The sequence below is a fragment of the Taeniopygia guttata genome, chromosome 2 (genome assembly GCF_048771995.1).
Source record: "Taeniopygia guttata chromosome 2, bTaeGut7.mat, whole genome shotgun sequence".
Lineage (NCBI taxonomy): Eukaryota > Metazoa > Chordata > Aves > Passeriformes > Estrildidae > Taeniopygia > Taeniopygia guttata.
Genome location: NC_133026.1, coordinates 111,553,614 through 111,573,224, shown reverse-complemented (window position 1 = coordinate 111,573,224; position 19,611 = coordinate 111,553,614). Strand labels below are relative to the sequence as shown.

General features: G+C 34.9%; 1 long non-coding RNA gene across 2 annotated transcripts in view; it reads left to right on the top strand.

Moving 5' to 3' along the window:
- LOC115493883 (uncharacterized) overlaps positions 1–12,569 on the top strand; it is an 87,166-nt gene extending 74,597 nt beyond the window's left edge. The window contains exons 5-6 of one of the 2 annotated variants that reach the window (XR_012054139.1): positions 4,893–5,057; positions 6,428–12,565. This is a non-coding gene — a long non-coding RNA (uncharacterized lncRNA). Of the gene's footprint in view, positions 1–4,892 lie in introns of both variants that reach the window. The other variant, XR_012054138.1, reaches the window with a different exon arrangement.
- The last annotated feature ends 7,042 nt before the right edge of the window (positions 12,570–19,611 follow it).

Genomic DNA, 19,611 nt, shown 5'->3' with positions numbered 1-19,611 from the left:
TCTAATTTCCATTCATCAAGCATTCAAACTTCTGACTAGCAGGACCTTTGCATGTGCAAGGAATGCAAGAGGAGCAGCAAGGAACCCAAATTAAACTCCAATGTGAGCTCTTTACTAACACTTGCAACCTCACTGAGAAATATCACCATATTGCCTTAGAAGAGAAAACGGACTGTAACAGCAGATGGAAATAATGTAAATGGCTGAATGTATGAAAGAAGCTCAGATTAAAAGTTATCCTGATTATCATTTTTAAAAAATAACAATTGGCTTTGGTGACATTATGAAATGTCATCTAACCAGCTGTGTTGAGAGTTGTTTAGAAGAAGGATTACACTTGAGATACTGCTTGGTTCATACAAACTTCTTCCCCGACAGCACTAAAATCAACTAAAAGTGCTTACATATTTTTAGCGAAATATTATAGACAATGTATGCATTTGTAAAAATTCCTAATGAGATCCTGGTAAGCAATGTAGATCCATGGAAATCCTGCTGAATTCCTCTGCATTTGATTTCATGACCTTGTATAAAGTAGTTCTTTAGTATAACAAGCAGTTGCCTATTTTTGCTAGATTTCACTTCAGGCTTTCTAATCATGATAAAATTGAAAACTCAGAGAATAATTAAGAAAGGAACTCAAGTCACAAGCTGGGGTCAGCAGTCTATTGTACAGCAGTACAATTATTATTTAATAATAAATAATTAAAAGAAATTTAATCAGTGGTAGTGATGAGGATATTAATGGGAGAAGAAATGTTGCAGCATCTGTGGAACTATTAGGTCACATCCAGTCAAATGGACATATCTTCCTAGTTAGGAAAACTAAACACTCTGATTATATCACGACTCTTTCCCATTAAAAAAAATTATTTATAAGTAGATATTTTGCTTGTTGTGACTAAACCAAATATATTAATTAATTAAATTTATTTTGTTATATATACCCTTGGTAAATATGGTAAAAAAAAAAAATCTTAATTTCTCATTTACATGAATCTGAATTTTTGAGGTTCTTTTTAGTTTTGAATATTTTAGTTTGTTTGTTTTATTTTTGTTTTATTTTATTTTATTTTATTTTTTTAATTTCTAAGAATTTATTCTTCCTTTTATTGTTTTCTCTAGGAGAAATTCAGAGTTTTGATGTAGAAAGTAGATGGTGTAGAAACAGACCACATCAGTTATTGTTTTCATTCCCCATCATAGAAGTCCTGTCCATGGATATATTTTATATAATGTATTTGTAATCATTTAGATATTTGTTTCTCTTTAACTTGGAATTGATTAGCTTCCAATATTGGGCAGAAAGCTCCTATTTAACTTTGAGCATTGCATATGTAACTAGCACATATGAACTACTACTATTTATCGCGTTTAGTTTTGTAGGTTAAATTAATCAGTTATCAAGATAAGCTAAAAAGGTCTCTAGACTTTTGGGAGTTGAAATATTATTGACAGGGAATAATTTCCTTTGAAACTATTTAATTTTGATCGAAAGCATTACTTTTTAATTAAGAAAGAAGTAGAGGAACACTGGTGTGGTTCTCCTTCCCTGTGGAGTATAGGCACATGCAGCTCAGTTCTGCAGCAGTACATTTGGGACATGAAAATCTTTCCCCAGAGGGGAAAACAGAGAAGCTTGTATTTAGCTTCTAGTGTCCAGTAAAATTCTGTTTTGGCTTAGTGTGTTCCCTTCTTTAATTTCTGAAATTATGTAAAAGAAAAATGCTATGTAATCTTCCAAGTCTACATGTAATCATTAGATATATTCAGCTATATGGAGTATTTTATTTTTGCCTTCTTATAAAGGCATTTCTTATAGTCTACAGGCAGTGTGAGTCTAGGAAACACTGAAATTACAGAAGTTTTCCTCTCTTTCCTTGGCCAAGATTACTCTGGGAGGTATTAAAAGACTGAAAGACAGCACAGTCTTTGGCCACGGTCAGCACAGCTTTGTGAGAGGAAAGCCCTGTTTTAGCAAACCTGATTTCCTTTTATGACCAGGTAACCTACCGAGATAATCAAGGGAAGTCTGTCAGTGTAATCCTTTTGGATTTCAGTCAAGCTGTCCATACTGTCACTCACAGGATCCTTCTGAACAAAACATCCAGCACAAAGCTGGATAAACAAACACATGATGTGATGGGTGAGCAATTGGCTCATGGGTCAGGCACCCATGGTTATAGTGAGAGGTGACATCAGACTGGTGACCTGTCCCTAGTGAGGTTCCACAAGGCTCCATTCTCGGCCCTGTGCTCTTCAACATGTTCATCAATGACTTGGACATAGGACTGGAAGGGATACTGAACAAGTCCACAGATGATACAAAACTGGGAGGAGCTGCTGCCTCAAAGGAGGGAGGCCCTGCAGAGAGACCTCAACAAATCAGAGGAATGGGCAATCGCAAACTGTATGAAGTGTTGGATACTGTACCTGGGATGGGGCAACCCTAGATGTGTGAACAGACTGGGAAATAAGATGCTGGAGAGCAGCTCCACAGAAAGGAACCTGGGGGTCCTGGTCACTGGCAAGCTGAGTATGAGTCAGCAGTGTCCTCAGCCAGGAGGCCAAGCATGTCCTGAGAGGCATCAAGTACAGAATCACCAGCCAGGCAAGGGAGGGGATTGTCCCACCCTGTTCTGCTCTGGGGTGGCCTCACCTTGAGTTCTAGGGGCAGTTTCTGGTGCCACAGTATAAGGATGATATTAAACTATTAGAGACATTCCCAAGAAGGGCAACAAAAGTGATGAAGGGTCGTGTGGGAAAGCCATATGAGGAGTGGCTGAGGTCACTTGGTCTGTTCAGCTTGAAGAAGGAGACTGACAGGAGACCTCATTGCAGTCTGCAACTTCCTCACGAGGGGGAGAAAAGGGACTGAAATGGATCCTTTCTCTGTGATGACCAGTGACAGGACTTGAGGAAACACCCTAAAATTGTGTCAGGGGAGGTTTAGATTTGATATTTGTAGAAAGTTCTTCACCAAGTGGGTGCTTGGGCTCTGAAAAAGGCTCCCAAGGGCAGTGATCACAGCACCAAGATTGACAGAGCTCAAGAAGCAGTTGGACAATACTTTTGGGTACTTGATGTTATTCTTGGAAATGGTGCAGTACAGAGCCAGGAGCTGGACTCAATGATCTTTATGGGTCCCTTCCAACTCAGCCTATTCTGTGCTTCTGTAATTCTGTGACACTTTTTTATTACCACACTTGTAAACTGGTTTGTAAACTTGTAAACTTGTTTGTTCTGTTACTAGTATTACTTGCTACCTAGGTTTACATTTGTTCATTTGCTGTCCAATTTGAATGTTATGTGAAGTGCCAAATTATGTCAGCTTTAGTCTGAGTTATGAATAGAGCTCCCTTAAAACACTTGTTGCCACTTAACACAAATAAGTCTCACATATACACAGTTAAATAGAGATAGGTTTAAAAGTACTAACAAACATCACAGCTCATTCACCCCTCAGTACTGGAAGGATCTTTTTGTGTATGATTGCATAGTTTCTTATCTCATGCTTTCATAGCATGAGACAAACAAATATTCCCTGAGGTGCCAGGAAGAGTGGTGGATGCCAAGATTGTTTGTGTTTTCAAAACATGGTATGTCAGTAGTGATATTATCAGATCCTTAGAAGTATTTGCTTATTAAACAAATCTCTGTACCTTCATGTGAGATAGCAGAATGTTTTGATATTTTCCTGTCAGATTAATATCAAAGATTATCATCTGACATGCTGTGTCAGGTTCTTCTACCTGTCTTTCCTGCTGCATTTGAGCCAAAGAGGTTTCATTTCTAATTCTTAGTAAGTATTTTATAAAAAAATATGTACAGATAATTATGCAGTGAAAATCATAGAATTAACCTCTAAGATGCAGATGACTGTGATCAGATATAATGCCTTGGAAAGGTACTCTGCTTCTTGTCAGTTATTGAACTAGAATAAAAAGATAGGAAACCTGTATTCCTCCACTGAGCGCATACAATTGAAGGAAATGCCTACTTTTGAACTTCTTCCTGTGCAATATTTTTTCCTTTTTTTTCATAAGATATAGACATAACCCCTTAATTAAGGATGCAGATGAATTCTAGTGAGATAATATTAGGTAATTATAAAGTCACCAACAATGTCACTGAAAGAAAATAATTTTCTCCATAAAATGCAGATTTAAAAGGGTAAAAAATTCTCACATATATTATATTTTAGGTTTTGCATATTAATAAAATTAAATTCATTGAAAATAGCAGTAAAGCTAAGGAGTTTTTGCTATATCGTCTATCAAAAACTCAAAATTTAAGGATTTACAGAGAAAAGGAAATTTAATTTTAGTTTTGTTTCTTTTTTTTTTTCTTTACAATTTGATTTCCTTCCATGGAAAATCCAAAGGATTATCTTGGCTTCCCCCAGGATCAAGACAGAGATTTGGTTTTCCCTATTCTACATACCTACATGTTGTTTCTCTATGGCATTGATTTGGCTCTGAAGAAGTTGAAGGAACTCCAAAGGCTAGTGGAGTAGTACCACTCTATGCCAAAGCTGATGATTCCTGAATGAGTGCTTTGGCTTAGATCTCTCTCACAACCCAACTGGTTCATTACTTTCATAGTATAACACTTTCTAATTAATTCACAAACCACAGATAAATGCACAGAAATTTTAAGTACAGGAAGTTAATCATACAGAATAAAACTGATTTGCCCCTGAAATAATTATGACATTAATTCAGCCAAAATGTACATTAGGAAGTTATTATTAAAAATAGTACAGTAATAACACATTCAGAGTATCCGATAGAATTCCTGCTCAGTCTTACATTTTCTTCTGCGTAGAAAGTTAAGTAAATTTTTTCCCACTCCACTACCCTTTTCTTGGTTTTTTCTTCTTTTTTTGACAGGAGGAGTGTGTAAGAAAAAGGAAAGTTTCTATTAGGAAAAAAAAATAAACAACAACAAAAACATGAGATTTGAATATAAAAGCCCTCAGTTTCCTCAAATTCAATGCACAACCAAAAATAATATTCCACTGGAGGTATTGCTATCAATCTAGACTGCAGTCTGTGGTAAGTTATTTTGTTTTGGTTTCTATTTTGATTCCTATTTAAATTAGTTATGCAAAATAAAAATTCTCTGTATAGAGGTTATTTACTAAGAGCTACATTCATCCAAGATTAATTAACTTTCTATTTTTGAGTAAATGGAGAAGAATATCAGTTTGGTCTTCATTTTCGGACTTTTTTTTAATGTTGGTGTTACCAACATCATTTACACTGTCTTACTTATGAAAAAACTGACCTACAATATTAGTTTATTTGCCTTTCGACAAAGTCAAATGCAGTTTGGATTTGAAAGTACCATCAAATACAAAAGCAATATCCATTATTAACTGAAATAGTGTTTTCCCATCATTTACAAGCTACCCCATGTGTTAAAAGTGAAAAATAAGGACCTTATGTCATTTTGAAAGTAGTTACCTTTTAAGTATGGTTGTCCACATATGCATGTATACATATGTAAGCCCTGTTTTTCTGTATCTCTACAGATATGGAGGGAAATATGTATCTATACATATAGACTGTATCTATCCATAAAGCCATAAGCTTAGATTTTCCCTGGAGCAGATAATATTGTTCTCAGTTCAACTGACCTAATTTTCTTTCAGCAGAGATGAGCCTCTTTGCAATTAGCACTGAGAAAAAGGTTTTTCAGAGATAAAATAGGAATCTAACTTGTTCTTTGAGCCCATGAAAAAATTGATAGGGTACATTATTTTTGTACTGTACTCCATTTGGGTTGATTTTCAGTATCAATTTCAGTAATTTTTTATTAACCCAGAAAACATGCCCTATTTTCCACTGTTGACATAGGGCAATAGCATTTCCAGCAAAAATGGGATAGTGTTTGTGCACAGGGTAAATTTTAATTTGGCATAAATTGGCAGAAATCCATCCACCTTTAATATTTATGATTACCATCTCAGTGTAGTCCAGTGTTGCCAAACAGCAGATGGGGAAAATTAATTATTAAACTGAGCAATAAATAAAAATTGTAATTTTTTTATTAGTAATCAAATTAACAGAAAGGATTAAAGCTGCCATATGAACATTTGGATACCTGAGGGGAAAGAAGAATTTTCAATTAATATCACATTCCCTTGACATAACAATTTGAGAGAAGAAAGGGAGGAGGGTTCTTCTAATTAATCAAATACAGAGGAATAGAATTATAAAGAAGGAGATTACATTTTTTTTTTAATTGTGCCTTACTTTCCACAGTGGAGAGCCTGCTTTCACACACATTGCTGTTCATGTTCCATTCTGAAGAGTTCTAGTCAATAAAATGCATTTTGTTTCTTGCAAGTAACAAAAAATCTGTTATTGGATTTGACAGAATAGGTTAATATTCTCCTAAAACAAAATATCTTTTTTTTCAGTTACAGAATACACTTTTGACTTCCTTCAACAGATATCTTTGCCTTTGACATAGTAAAAAATCATCTGAAGAGGAAAGCTAAAGGTGCAGAAAGAAATTGAGACCCTTGAACCCAGACGCAGACTTCAATCCCTGGTGTGAACACTGACTGTCCAGCCACATTTATTGTTTTCTTTCTGCAACCATATTAAATTCAAGCATCTAAATATAGCATGTGTTAACATTGGCTAACTGATTGCCAAGGTGATGCATTTTCTTTCAGTCTGTGAGTCACAATGCAAAAGAATATTGGTCATAGCATAAAAGCACCATTTAAAACATTTTTTTTTCCTCTCAGTTAAACAACACACAACTTTGGAAAGAAAAACACCAGCTCTGCAAGTCACAAAATTATCAGTAAAGCAGAACAGACTCCCCTCTTCCTCTGTTAGGCTGACATTGGATGAAATTGAGCTAATTACTCTGAAAAGCAGAACAGAACAACTTTCTTTTGTGCTCAATATGAATAATATGATTAAAAATACAAAAATAGTGACCACTGTAATGATATTTATCAGTGATCTTTCAACCTTTTTTGGATATATATATATCCTACTCTTACACATGCATGCACACTAAGTTTTGAAAATGCATCTTTAAAAGTGAAAAGGTGCTGTTTCCATAAAGATCCATAAAGGACCTCCATTTGTCTGCTATGATATTCATTTACGGAAAAAAGTCCCATAAAAACAGAGTGTAGAGCAAAGGATTGGTAAAAAACAAATAAATACTTTATTTTTCTTGACTAGAATTCAAACTTATTTAGTTGTTTGATTTGGTTAGTTTTTTGGGTTTTTTTTTTTTTTTGCTCTGAGCTTACATACAGATTTTCATAATTGAAACACCATTTTACATTATAAAATGGAACACTTTCCACACAGCATGGAACAGAGGAAAAGATCAAATGCTAAATTCTTCCTACTGTGAGGAATTCTTGAAGGCTGAATTTCAACCTTCTGATCAGCTTAATGCAGGCATATGAGAGAAAGATTGAAAAGAGTGGTATTTGAGAGGCAATCTCTGAAACAAACAATTGAAAAAATTTGGGTTGTAAAAGCTAATTATTTTGGTTTCTTGCTCTATGTATGCTTACCATTTTTATTGACTTTTATTGTAAGCACAAATAATAACTGTCTCACAAGCTCTAGAAGCTTGAATAACTATAGATAAGGTTAAATTTCACTGCATTTGAAGAGTAGGGAGAATAAAACAGTTTTCAAAGCAAGGCCTCCCAGGAAAATATCTTTTTATTAGAGAGCTTGACAGTGAAAGTAGAATTTAGCAAGAAGCATTATCTAAATTACTTTCAGCACTTATTTGTACTGCACTGTTTACTACAGTACTTAGTGACTGCAGTTGATTGAGACTTAATTATGTTGCTAAAATAATTATAGCAATGACCCAAATCACAAGTATCTTGTGCCTATTACTTGCTCTCATTTTCAGCACAGTCTGAAAATTGTAGTTTAACACTTCTTTATAAAAGCCAGTAAGAAGGGTTAAGAAGATCACCTTGAGAAAATGCCTGAAGATTATTCATGATTCAAGATTTTAGGGTAATATTTTTAATAATTAATAACTGATGTAAAAAAAAAAAATCTGTCTTTATATTTTGTTTAGAAATCTTCTTTAAACATAAAACAATGGTAAACGGACACATATTTAAACATCTGATGAGACTTATTGAAAGGCACTTGTCTTCCATTTTCTATTTGCATTCACACTTCCTTGCGATAAGACTAAAAACAATCAGAAGAATCAGAAGAATCAGAATGAGAATTTGACAAGAAACATTAATTGAGTGCATCAGGGATTTTTATTTTCTGGGATTTTTTGCCCCTTCTCTGTCTAAAAAGAGTCTAAAAGAACAGACTTTTTACCATATTTCAGTGTCAAGGAGAAATAAATAGTCTTTCATCATAAATGTAACTTTTTGCTTTATTTAATGAAAATAACAGCAAAAAAGGATGCTGAATTTATTCTTTCTGGCAACCTTTCTTTTCATTGCAGGACATAGAAAATGCCATGATCAATCTGAAATTATCAGAAGCTGAATATTAAAAGCTGACTCCCTGTGTTACTCATAGATCTATTTTTTTCAATAGTGATATGATAAATAAAAACACACAGTGTGTCTGTGTATAACTGGAAGTCACGCAGACCACTCCAAAGAAAGATTTCCTATCTCTTGTAGAGAAATATCACCACTGCAGTGTGGTTTTAATGGATATCAGATTATGGCAGCAGTGTCACACAGGCTCTTTAAAGCTGCACAGCCATCAAGTAGCCCATAATCAACTGCCATTGAAGACAGCAAGTGCTCTAGGGCTCACAAGAGGATGGAGAAAGAACAGATGGACCCAGACTGGAGGCAGCCAACAGCCAGTCACATAATGAACAGCTCTCTTGCCAGGCCATGTCCCAGTTTCTCAGCCATGAGGCTGTAATATAAATTTCTTCTGTCCTCATGAGCTACACAACTGGTTTGCCCAATATTTACAGTATATTTTCCAGGCAAGCTGCCTCAGTACCTGCAAAAATAAAGATTCCATGAGAAAAAGCTTCTCTTAATGCTTTGTTCCCAGCCTAGAGCTGGACTCATGACACAAACTCTTAAATCACACTTTCTTTGTAATTACACTGATTCCTCTTATGCCAAAGAATATGGAACCTGGACTATGGTTACTGGTTCAGTGTATCTAGCTCCTGTCAGTTTTTTATGCTATCTGCTGTTAACACATTGCACAAGAGCTAGTGAGCTATTGGCAGTGGAGATGTTGGTACTGAGATGGGTGGAGTTTTCCACAAGGTTTAATGTCTTGGAAAATCAAGGTGGTGCCTTACTCAAATATATCAGGGCAAGTCCTACACAAAAGAGAATTAGAGCAGAGCTATAGTTCAGCCGAGAAAAGCTGCCAGGGATGTTAGAATCTCAGAAGACAAGGGGCTAATGTATATGTGTCAAACACCTCTAGATTTGGCTACAAATCCATGGGTAGCCATGGATTACCAACTGTTGTTAAGAACACACTGGGAGAAAGAACAGGATGATGCTGGAGAAGGGGACCATAAGGAGGTAGGGCAGCATTTTTCTGGGACAAACATCCTTGTTCTGGCTCCTGGAGAAAAGCACAACACAGCACAGCACAAGTGCAGGAATGAAGTCAAGAAGCAGGTATAGACTGTTGAGCAAAGGCAAAGTCATTACAGGGTATGAAGACCACAAAAGCCCCCAAAAAGCACTCTGACTCTTTTCCAGAAATGTCTGTAAGGAGGAAATGTGTATGATAACTAATTTGCATAGAAAGCCAGAAACATATCTCCAGGGCAGGGGAAACTTGTCTATAAAAAAAGCACACCCCTACAACCCAGCTGGTACCTTCAGGACCCTTGACTCCTCATCAGCTGGATTGACACTGGGCCAGGAATTGTGATCCTTCTTCTTTTCTTCCTTTCTTCTTCCTTTCTTCCTTTCTTCCTTTCTTCCTTTCTTCCTTTCTTCCTTTCTTCCTTTCTTCCTTTCTTCCTTTCTTCCTTTATTCCTTTCTTTCTTTCATCTTCTCTTTATCTCTGTCCTCCTCTCTCTTCTTTCACCCTACCCCTTATTCAAAACCCATGGCCATGTGCTTCTACTAGAAGATAAGGGAATAGCTTATATCAATTTCATCCTTTTATACCAAGGGTCTTAACTATGGCTAACAGCAAAATAACCCCTACTTGCAAGGGTGTCTCACCATATTTAACTCAGTTTGCCTCCTGAAGAAATGTTGTCTGACACTTTTTCTATCTGTGTTTACAATCATGTCACTGACTTTAGGAGAATAAGAGGTTCAGGGAAGGGAAGGAGAAAATTTGTGAACCTCATGAAAGCAGAGGACAAATAAAGATCTTAAAAGCAAACAAAAATTTATGAAAAAGCTTCATGATAAGTGACAGCATGTCAAAATATGTCCTCATTTAGAATATAGTACTAAATTAAAAGTAAATTAAAAACACAGATTTAATCTGTGATATTATATACTTTGACAGAAATTAATTTTTCAAAACATTTAATTCATGCTTTAGCATTTATAGAGTCATCTCTGTAAATTTAATCTCAGGTTCTCAGATAACTCTACAGAAATTGCTACTGACAGAGTTGCTTCTTCATTAATGTTAAGATCAGTCTCATTCCAAAACAGCATTTTTTCTCTAAGTGAAAAAATAAATTTTTTTCAAGGTGGCAATTTCTCATGCATAAACAGCATGTGATTACCATTTTATCATGATGCTTAGGGAAGAAAAAAAAATCCCCCATAAAAGTTTTCTAAACCCTCTCAACTTGTTTGTATATATTCATATATAAAAATATTTGTCTTTAAAAAAGCAAGGCAAATACATTGTTTTGCATGCTTCTGGTAGGAACCCAGTAGTAATAGTTTTAATATATTGACAAGCAGTTTGTAATCAATCAACTAAAAGAATCTCGAGGCAGAATGAAAGACTTGTGCTTTAATTCTCCCCAGTTTAACAGAGGCGATTATCTTCTGCTGCATTTACTCAGCTCTATGAGGAAATTGAACATGAGGTTTCCAAGCTACACTTTTTAAAAATATTTGGCTTGAAGAGCACATGATAACTATAGGGTACTTTTTTACCTTGCTTTCATAAATTATAGAGCAGTAGAGGCAGGCTATTTCAATTTAAACTATCCCAATCCCCTCAAAGAGAGATGTTTTTCACCTATTCCAGCAAAATGAGGAACTGTTGTTGATTTCATAGTATCATTCAAATTACTAGGGCTTTGCCTTGTGTGAACAAACAGCTTGGGTAGTATGGACTTGCAAAATGTCAGTATAAAATTAACCTTAACCTGTTTTCTAACCAATATTTCACATTGAGCAAATAGTTTTTTCTACACCTTTTCTTGTCCAGGGTAAATCAGAAATAAATTCATTTATGGAATGTAGTTTTTAAGGAGAATTCTTTCTAAAATCAAATATAAATAGATGAAATTTATTAATTTTCTATTTCAGTTGCAAATACAGTGGTTAATATTTTTAATGTATACGTTTTTTAGCTATCAAAACTGTTCAGACAATTTTGTAAGAGTATCACTGGAGTAATAAATATGTACAACCTCAATGAAAGATTGCTTTTCGTGCATCTTATTGCTCATGTTTAAATACCCGTGTGCTGCAGAATAGCTGCAAAGACATTTTACAGAAGATTAATTGCAGACTGGATTGATAAATCTCCACAGAATAAACTGTACTTTCTGACCCTACAGACTAAGGCTGTCCTTGATTATGCTGACATTCCTATTTTGTAGTTTATGTCCCTATTATTTCTGATGCTTTAAAATGATATTTTCTGCATTGTTTTACCTACTTTTTATCTACTATTTGTTTAATCCTTGTTATTCTCACTTTCCTTATTAGTCCAGCAGATTAGTAGTGTTACCAACACAGCTATCTCTTCAAAGTGTCAAATTTCTTCTTCAGCATTTTTCTTCAGCCTTTTCCTCCATTAAGTCATTCAAAAAAATTAGAGAAATGTTATCTCAGCATGCCCTCTACACAGGTGCCAAAATGAACTGTCAAGAAATAGCTCAACTGCTACTTGTAAAAGTATCATTTTGTAGAAACCGATGCTCAGGCACCTTGGTTGCAGCAGTTTGCAAACAATAAGTGGGAGATGCTCCTTTTTGGGTAAAGGTCAAACCGAGACAGATGCAGGGAACAGGAGCCACCAGAAGGCAGCACTAGCGGCAGCTTTCTCTTGGGAAAGGGGAGGATACATTTCAGGGAGAAGGACCTGGCTAGGGACACGCTCTTGTTTACCTCTGCACACCGGTAAAACATATCAGTTGCTTTTAGCTCTTTGCCTGGGACTGTTCCTGCATGCTCCTGCTTACAGCAGAAGGAAATCCTAATGCTTTTTACTGGAAAACATGTAATGTGAGATAGCTTTTTCAAAAAGCACCAATCCCTTGAGATTCTTGCTTTAATGTATTTATCCTTCTTCTCTGAGACAAAAGGATCCTTAATATCTTATGCTGAATTTGGATTTTTTTTCCTTATAATTTAATTTTTTTTAAAAAAAGGAAAATATCCAGGATTAATTTAATGTCATTTTTTCCCAGAGTATACTCTATTTTTTAACCTTTATTTTTCTTAGAATTTGCATGCTGGATTTTTTTCATAAATAAGGTAGTTTTTTATGTCAGAGCTCAAAGAACCATCTCAGCTTCCACTTGCTTGTCAATAGTTAGTGAAGTGCCTAAGGAAGGCCTTAACACTTATCAGTCCTAAGTTGTCTCTGTGTTTTCCCGGAGTTCACTTTTAATAAATTCACTCTCCTGGTGTTGCCAAACTTCTTTACAGAAGATCATTGTTGTTCCATTCAGTTTTGTATACTAGCTCTGTGAAGAATCTTCAGAAATTACCTGGATTGTGTTTCTTCACAGACTGTGGACAAAGAATGACAAGCTGTTGAGTACTTCAGCTTTAATGATTTGCATGTGAAGTTGTTACATGGCTTTCACTAACCTTGCAAAATGGGCCTTGAGAAAAGCAAATGTTAGTTGAAAATACAAAAAGCATATTCTGTAGTCTAGAGGAGGAAATTTATTTCTCTGGAAGTATAGTTAATCTTGAAAGATACTGTTATGTTTTAATATGCTAATTTAAATTAAGTTGCACTGATGAAACCACTTTTTTCTTATTAGATATATTTAAATACTTTAATTTTCTCTCTTATTTGTTTACCTAAGCTCAGGTAAAAGTATCACCTAGTGTTTAAAAGACAACTGTCATTGGCACTGAAAAGAATTGAATTTTTTTTTTCAAGCACTGAAAGCTTGATTTTTTTCCTCTTTTCTCTAACAATGAGATCCTTTGGTATTGTGATTTCTTGTGATATCTTCTCTTCCTCCACATTAAAAAAAAATATATCCTAAATACTATAACTGCATTTTTATTGTGTTCCAGTGAAATCTTAAACTAAACTGCTCAAAAAATTCATAGACTGGGCAAACTGTGAAAAGTACCCACATTGCCAAAGAGACTGTGAGCCATTTCAGAAGTCACACACTCAGCAGGAACTTGTATTCAAGTTCTCAACACTCAGCTCCCTTTGGATGTTTGGTTATTTACTTTTATTTGCATGGCATAGCCTGTGGTGATTGACTTGAGCACAAAAAATTGTCCTGAGACCCCATGAGCAATGCAAGCCTCTGTAAAAAATGAAAGGAAAAGAGACATCAAACAAAATGCATTCCTTCCCACAAAAAATGGACTATACCTGACTAATGGCACATTTTGGCCTGTTTCAGCTACAATTTAATATATTGTACACTGCAACAGCAAAAGCTTACTACATTTGTGATTACCATGCAATGGGTTTAGTATAACTATCTTTCTTTTTCTTTCCTTCTTTCTTTCTTTCTTTCTTTCTTTCTTCCTTCTTCCTTCCTTCCTTCCTTCCTTCCTTCCTTCCTTCCTTCCTTCCTTCCTTCCTTCCTTCCTTCCTTCCTTCCTTCCTTCCTTCCTTCCTTCCTTCCTTCCTTCCTTCCTTCCTTCCTTCCTTCCTTCCTTCCTTCCTTCCTTCCTTCCTTCCTTCCTTCCTTCCTTCCTTCCATCTCCCAGATGAGAACATTTAATTCATAATTCAAATAGTGTCCCTCTGCAAAATATGAGACCTCTTTTTATATATATATATATATATGTATAAGAAAAGACATTTACTGACAGCTTTCCATCCCCCTCCATCTCTCCTCCCCACCACTCAATAGTGCGCTACTCAGTTTATTAAATCCTGCAGTGGAGAACCTGTCCACTTATTTTTGATGTCTCTGTTTTTGCATTTAATGAGGATGGCTGCTGGATGTCATTCTTTCTTATTTGATATTATGACACTTCCTGATAGGTTTCAACAGACATGTATATCCTGCTGAGTAGAAGGACCCAGTTACAACCCACTGTTCGCCTGTCATGGCTCAATGTTGCCATTTAAATAAAACTGACCTATGTGTTAATGGAGCCATAACCTCTGCTTTAGTGTAAACTGTGTCTCAGTCAAAAATAGAGACGGAAAAAAGGAATATACTCTGCAGCACAAAAGGTGAAATGTTACTGTAGAAGGTAATACTTTAGCAAAATGTTTGGAGCTTGGCAAAACATCAAAGTACTCGCCGAAATTATGGTTTCATATTGAGCTGGAGATTTTCAGGACAGTATAAGTACATATGTATAGATGCCTTGGGTCAGATTAAAGTTCCATCTTTCCCAGAATCCTCCATCTGAATGGGGTCAGCACTGCTTAAGGAAAAACTCCTTTTAACAGCAGAGAAATGAAAAATTCTTGCAATTTGCAGCTTACGGACTGCCTCAGCCAAAAGATCTGTTTTTAATAGCAGTTTCTAGGGTAATTTTCCCATGCATGTATCTAATCTTTTATGAACCTATTTATGCTTTTGGACTGCAAATATCTTGGCAAGGACTTCAGCTGTTGACTGCTTTCTGCTTGAATAAACTGTCTTTTATATGTTTCCAGCATGCTGTCTCACCCTTTTATTTGCTGTGTTCTTGTATGGTTAGAAGAAAAATTACCATTCTCTATTTGTTTTCATCCCACTACATAAAACCTCCCTAATGCCTTCATTTGTTCATTACTTTTCTTGATGCAGTGTCAGAGTCTATTTGATGTCTCCTAGTACAGGTGTCAACTCAGCCCTTCAATCATCATTTACAACCCTTGATATACCTCTTCACCATTTGAAGTAGAGGGACAGAATACAAATACTCCAGACTGGATATAATGTAAGTGTATATAAAAATGTAAAGATATTTTCCTTTTAATGAATATACAAAGGAATTCCTACCATTCACACTCTTTTAACTGAAGCTGATGATTCATACCCAATGTTTTTCATCAAACCAGTCACAAGACTTGCAAGATGATCTTAAAGGAACAACACCAGCTTCTTTATAGCTCATTTTCAGCATGTGTATCTACTATATACAATTTTTTTTGTCTACTCTATGTAGATTTCTTTAAAATTTTGTCTTTCAATACTCTGTCATTCAGACAGACCATAGCAGCATTTTACTAGGAAATGTTTGAGGAAACTGAATGTGTGCTTGGATATATCTGAATATATAATCCAGGTAAGGTTTGCATTAAGAAACAGTTTCTTTAGTTGAGAAATTGATATATTTGGAAAAATGGACAAATTCTTATGATGAGCCACACACTGGTTCTGACAGGCAGAATAATTAAGCCAATCCAAAAACAGGTTGGGAACATTAACCTGTGAATTATTTTAATCCACTATACACTTTGAGGTAGAAAATTGCTTAGTGATAACATGGCATAATGGGATATAAACAAGCAAAGAGATGACAAGTTCAGCAGGGATGTGGAAAAAAGCTTTGCATTTGTGAGAGAATGAACTTTCAGCAGCATGTGAAAAGCAGGACTTGTAATGTCTCCAGTCTCAGCATCTTTTACATTATATTTTAACACCGAACATAAATGTTTTTACATTTAATAGAATTTTACTCTCCGTTTTACTTACTGAGGTTGCCCTGCAGATTAAAGATTAAAAATTCAGATTTTGAGGGTTGAGTTAGAAGGCATAGCTGTTACATGAAAAGCAGTGTTTAATTGTTCTTTTTGTGCTTCTGTCCTTAATAAGTTGTAGCTGGGAGAATCTGCAATTGGCAGGATTCCCCTACTAGTTTTAATGGATCCTACATAGGCATATTTTTTTTTAAATAATGTGAATTAGCACACAGATACTCAACCACTGAATTGCTGTGTACCCCAATAAGTTTTTACATGCTATCTGCAGAACTTAGACATACAGTTAGTAGTGAAAAAAAAAAAATCAAAGAAAATACTTCTCAGGTTTTGACATCTCACTTCTGATTGCCAATGAGATGCTAGCCCCTGTCTGTTGTTGTTGGAGAGGCTTGATGCTTTTTTCCCCCAGGTTAATGTTATGGTTCTCGATTTATAGATAGCTGCTTATTTGATCTCTCTGTCCAGACCTGTTGAAAAAATTGTTCACTTTTACAACTGTACAGCTGTATCAGCTGGCTCCTTATAAAGATACTTCTTGCCACCTTGGTCTTTCTAGCTTCAATAATACTATAAACTGTTTGATTTGCCATTTGTTTGGATGTTTTTCAATCACAGCATAAAAAGCATCAAAACCTAGACATTTAAAATGAAAACCATAAAAAAAACTTCAAATGGGCAGTCCAGATAGAAAAAGCCTATACCTTAAGTATGCTATATATTTAAATGGAGTCCAAATACCAAAAAAAAAAAAAAAAAAAAAAAAATCTAAAAGAGAGAGAGAGAGAGAGAGAGAGAGAGAGAGAGTGAGTGAAAGTGTTAATGCCCAGTTTGCTGTTCACAGAGGGATACATCTGAATATTTAAAAAAATTTAAAATGAAAAAATTTAAAAATATATAAAGAAGGCAGAACAGGTCTATCCAAGTAATTGCTATTTAGGAAAGTACATGATGAAGCATAATTTCTTTTGAGAATGTAGAAACTGCCTTTCATGTGAACACTGGTCTAAATTCTTCATCTCACAATGTAATTTTCAATATTTCTAAACAATTAAAAACCTTGTGATATTGATTTTCTTATCATGAACTCAGCCAAGAGAAGTCAACTTCCTAATTCCCTGAGAATAACTATTTAGAATACTAGCAGTGAAATCACACTAACTCAAAAGCACAGAATCAAGACAAACCTATGGAAATGGTATCCACTCAATTTTCTAAGGTGTGGAAAGTTTTTAATTCTCAGTAACTCAAATGGCAATTTAGCGAGCTCTGAACTGCACAGGAACAAATTATGAGTGTCTTTAAAAGGTGGTTGATAGTAGATTTGCAATGAGGAAACAATACAAGCTACATTAGAAAATCATGTTATTTCTATAGTTTGAAATAAATCTATACTAGTATTTAAATTAAAACTGCACTATCTTAAAGTAATATCTGATGAACTTATAGTTGATTTCTCACTAGTTCCTACATACACTGAATCTTTGCATTTCAGTTCTGAATAGAAACAGCCCTAAAATAGAGATATTTTGCAGAAATGGAAATGTAAAATGCAGGCAAATAGAGTATATTGATTAAAATGCTCCATAAAAATGTTATTCATGTCTAGATTCATAGAAAGAAGTTCTGTAGAAGCTGGCCCTGGATTCAGAGTTGAAGGGTTTGGTCAGGATGAGAACAGATGGAAGGACATTGAAATTTCTGCACAGGTCTGACCGGAACATGACATCAGACCCATATGAATAAAGAGTCATTCGCTGCTTGATCTGCTTCCATTTGTCCATTTCATTGCTGATATTTGGATAGGTAGCATGATGTTACCCATAGCTAAGTGTTCTCTCTTGGTGAAAGGAAAGATCGAAGGAAGGTATTAAAGGATTAAATATATCACTTTTTGTTCAAGATTCTGCTTTCCTTTTAAAATTAAGATGCACAGCCAAATGTTATTTCATACAAGTCAGAGAATGTTAGGTAATAAATGCAGCCTCCCTGAAAATAAAATACTCTTCAAAATATGTAACCTTCTTTTATGTCACTTCCACACACACTGCTGGAAATACTTAATGCTAGATTTGAGCTATATTATACTGTAAAAATAACTTAAATGTATGGGTTTTTTTTTTTTCCAAAAGGTGATTGAATTATTGAAGAATGAATACAAAAGATAAATGAAAAATGCTAAAGTAGTGATATACATTTAAAAAAATGTGTAGAGATTATATATACATATACATATGTGGAAACTCTAGGGATGTCCTGCTCCTTCCTCCTCCCTTCCCCCACATCAATAGTGAAAACATCTATTAAAAAATTAATTCAAATTCATTAATACCTCAACATAGGAAATTGGCCATGACAGTGTTCAAATTGTTTAAAAGTTAATCTGTATGTAACTCTTTGCAGAAACAGGACGAACAGTATAATTGTATTACGTCCTGTTTGACCTACAGTCTACATCTCTTTTTGCTGTAACTTAAAAACTGAAAATTATTAAAAACTAAATCAGAAAAAAAGGTGCAAAAATTACTCTTTTAAACAGCATGTTCATATATTTCTTGTTCATTCTAATTCCTCTTACATTGTCTAAAAGTTTCAAGAGACCTTTTCTGCTTCTTAACAATATATTACTGTTAATAAATATGTTATATAGTTATCCTATAAATAATGGCTAAAGAGAGGTCCAAAAGGTTTGAACAACTCCCATACTTTACTTTCATAATTTACTGCCATGATGTAAAAGGCAACCACTGTCTTGGGGTGGCAAAACTCAGTGTTTTAATATATCCACTAAGTACAGAGTTTAAAAGGGAATTACTCACTGGCATTGTAAAGACCACAGTAAATGCAAGCCAAATGTGGTATGGATTTGTGGGTTTGGGTTTGTTGTGGGCTTTTTTACAACAGCTTTGACAAAACAAGCAGAAAAAAAACTATAATACCATGTGATTCAGTATGGGGTTTTTTGTCTGCCATTATGTTTCTGTCCGGTCTGTCTCATTTCTGCGCATAATATTCATAGTTGCCACCTAGTCTTCAGATTATCTACCCAGCATTCCAGAATGCTAAACAATCTAAGGAAATAAAGTTCAACTTTTCTGCAGGGAAAGAAAAACATCTTTATTCCAAATAATGGACAATAAAATTTTATGAAAGAAAATTGTTGAAAAAAGTACCTGAATTACTCAAGTTTTCAGATGGCAAAAAAGCTTTCAACTTGTTTCTGATTAATTTAAAGCTGAATATTGTCTGTAGTCAGAAAATTAAATTTCTGCTGCAATGTCAATAAATGGCTTGCAATAAGTGTCACACAATGCTTCTGGAATAAATAGGTTAGTCATGAACATAATAAGCATAATGATTATTTGGTACACAGTTACTGCAAGATAACTACAAACTGTTTCAAATAATTGATCAGTTTTCAAGATCACTAAGTATCTCAGCAGCTGTGAAAGCTAACAAATAAATAGCAAATGTCAAAGTATAAGATTTGCACAAGCTGGTAAGAAAGTTCAGTATTCTCTACTTGAGAAGCCTAGGAAAAAGATTTCAAAGATGTTATCAGTTTTCATCTGTGAGCAAGGA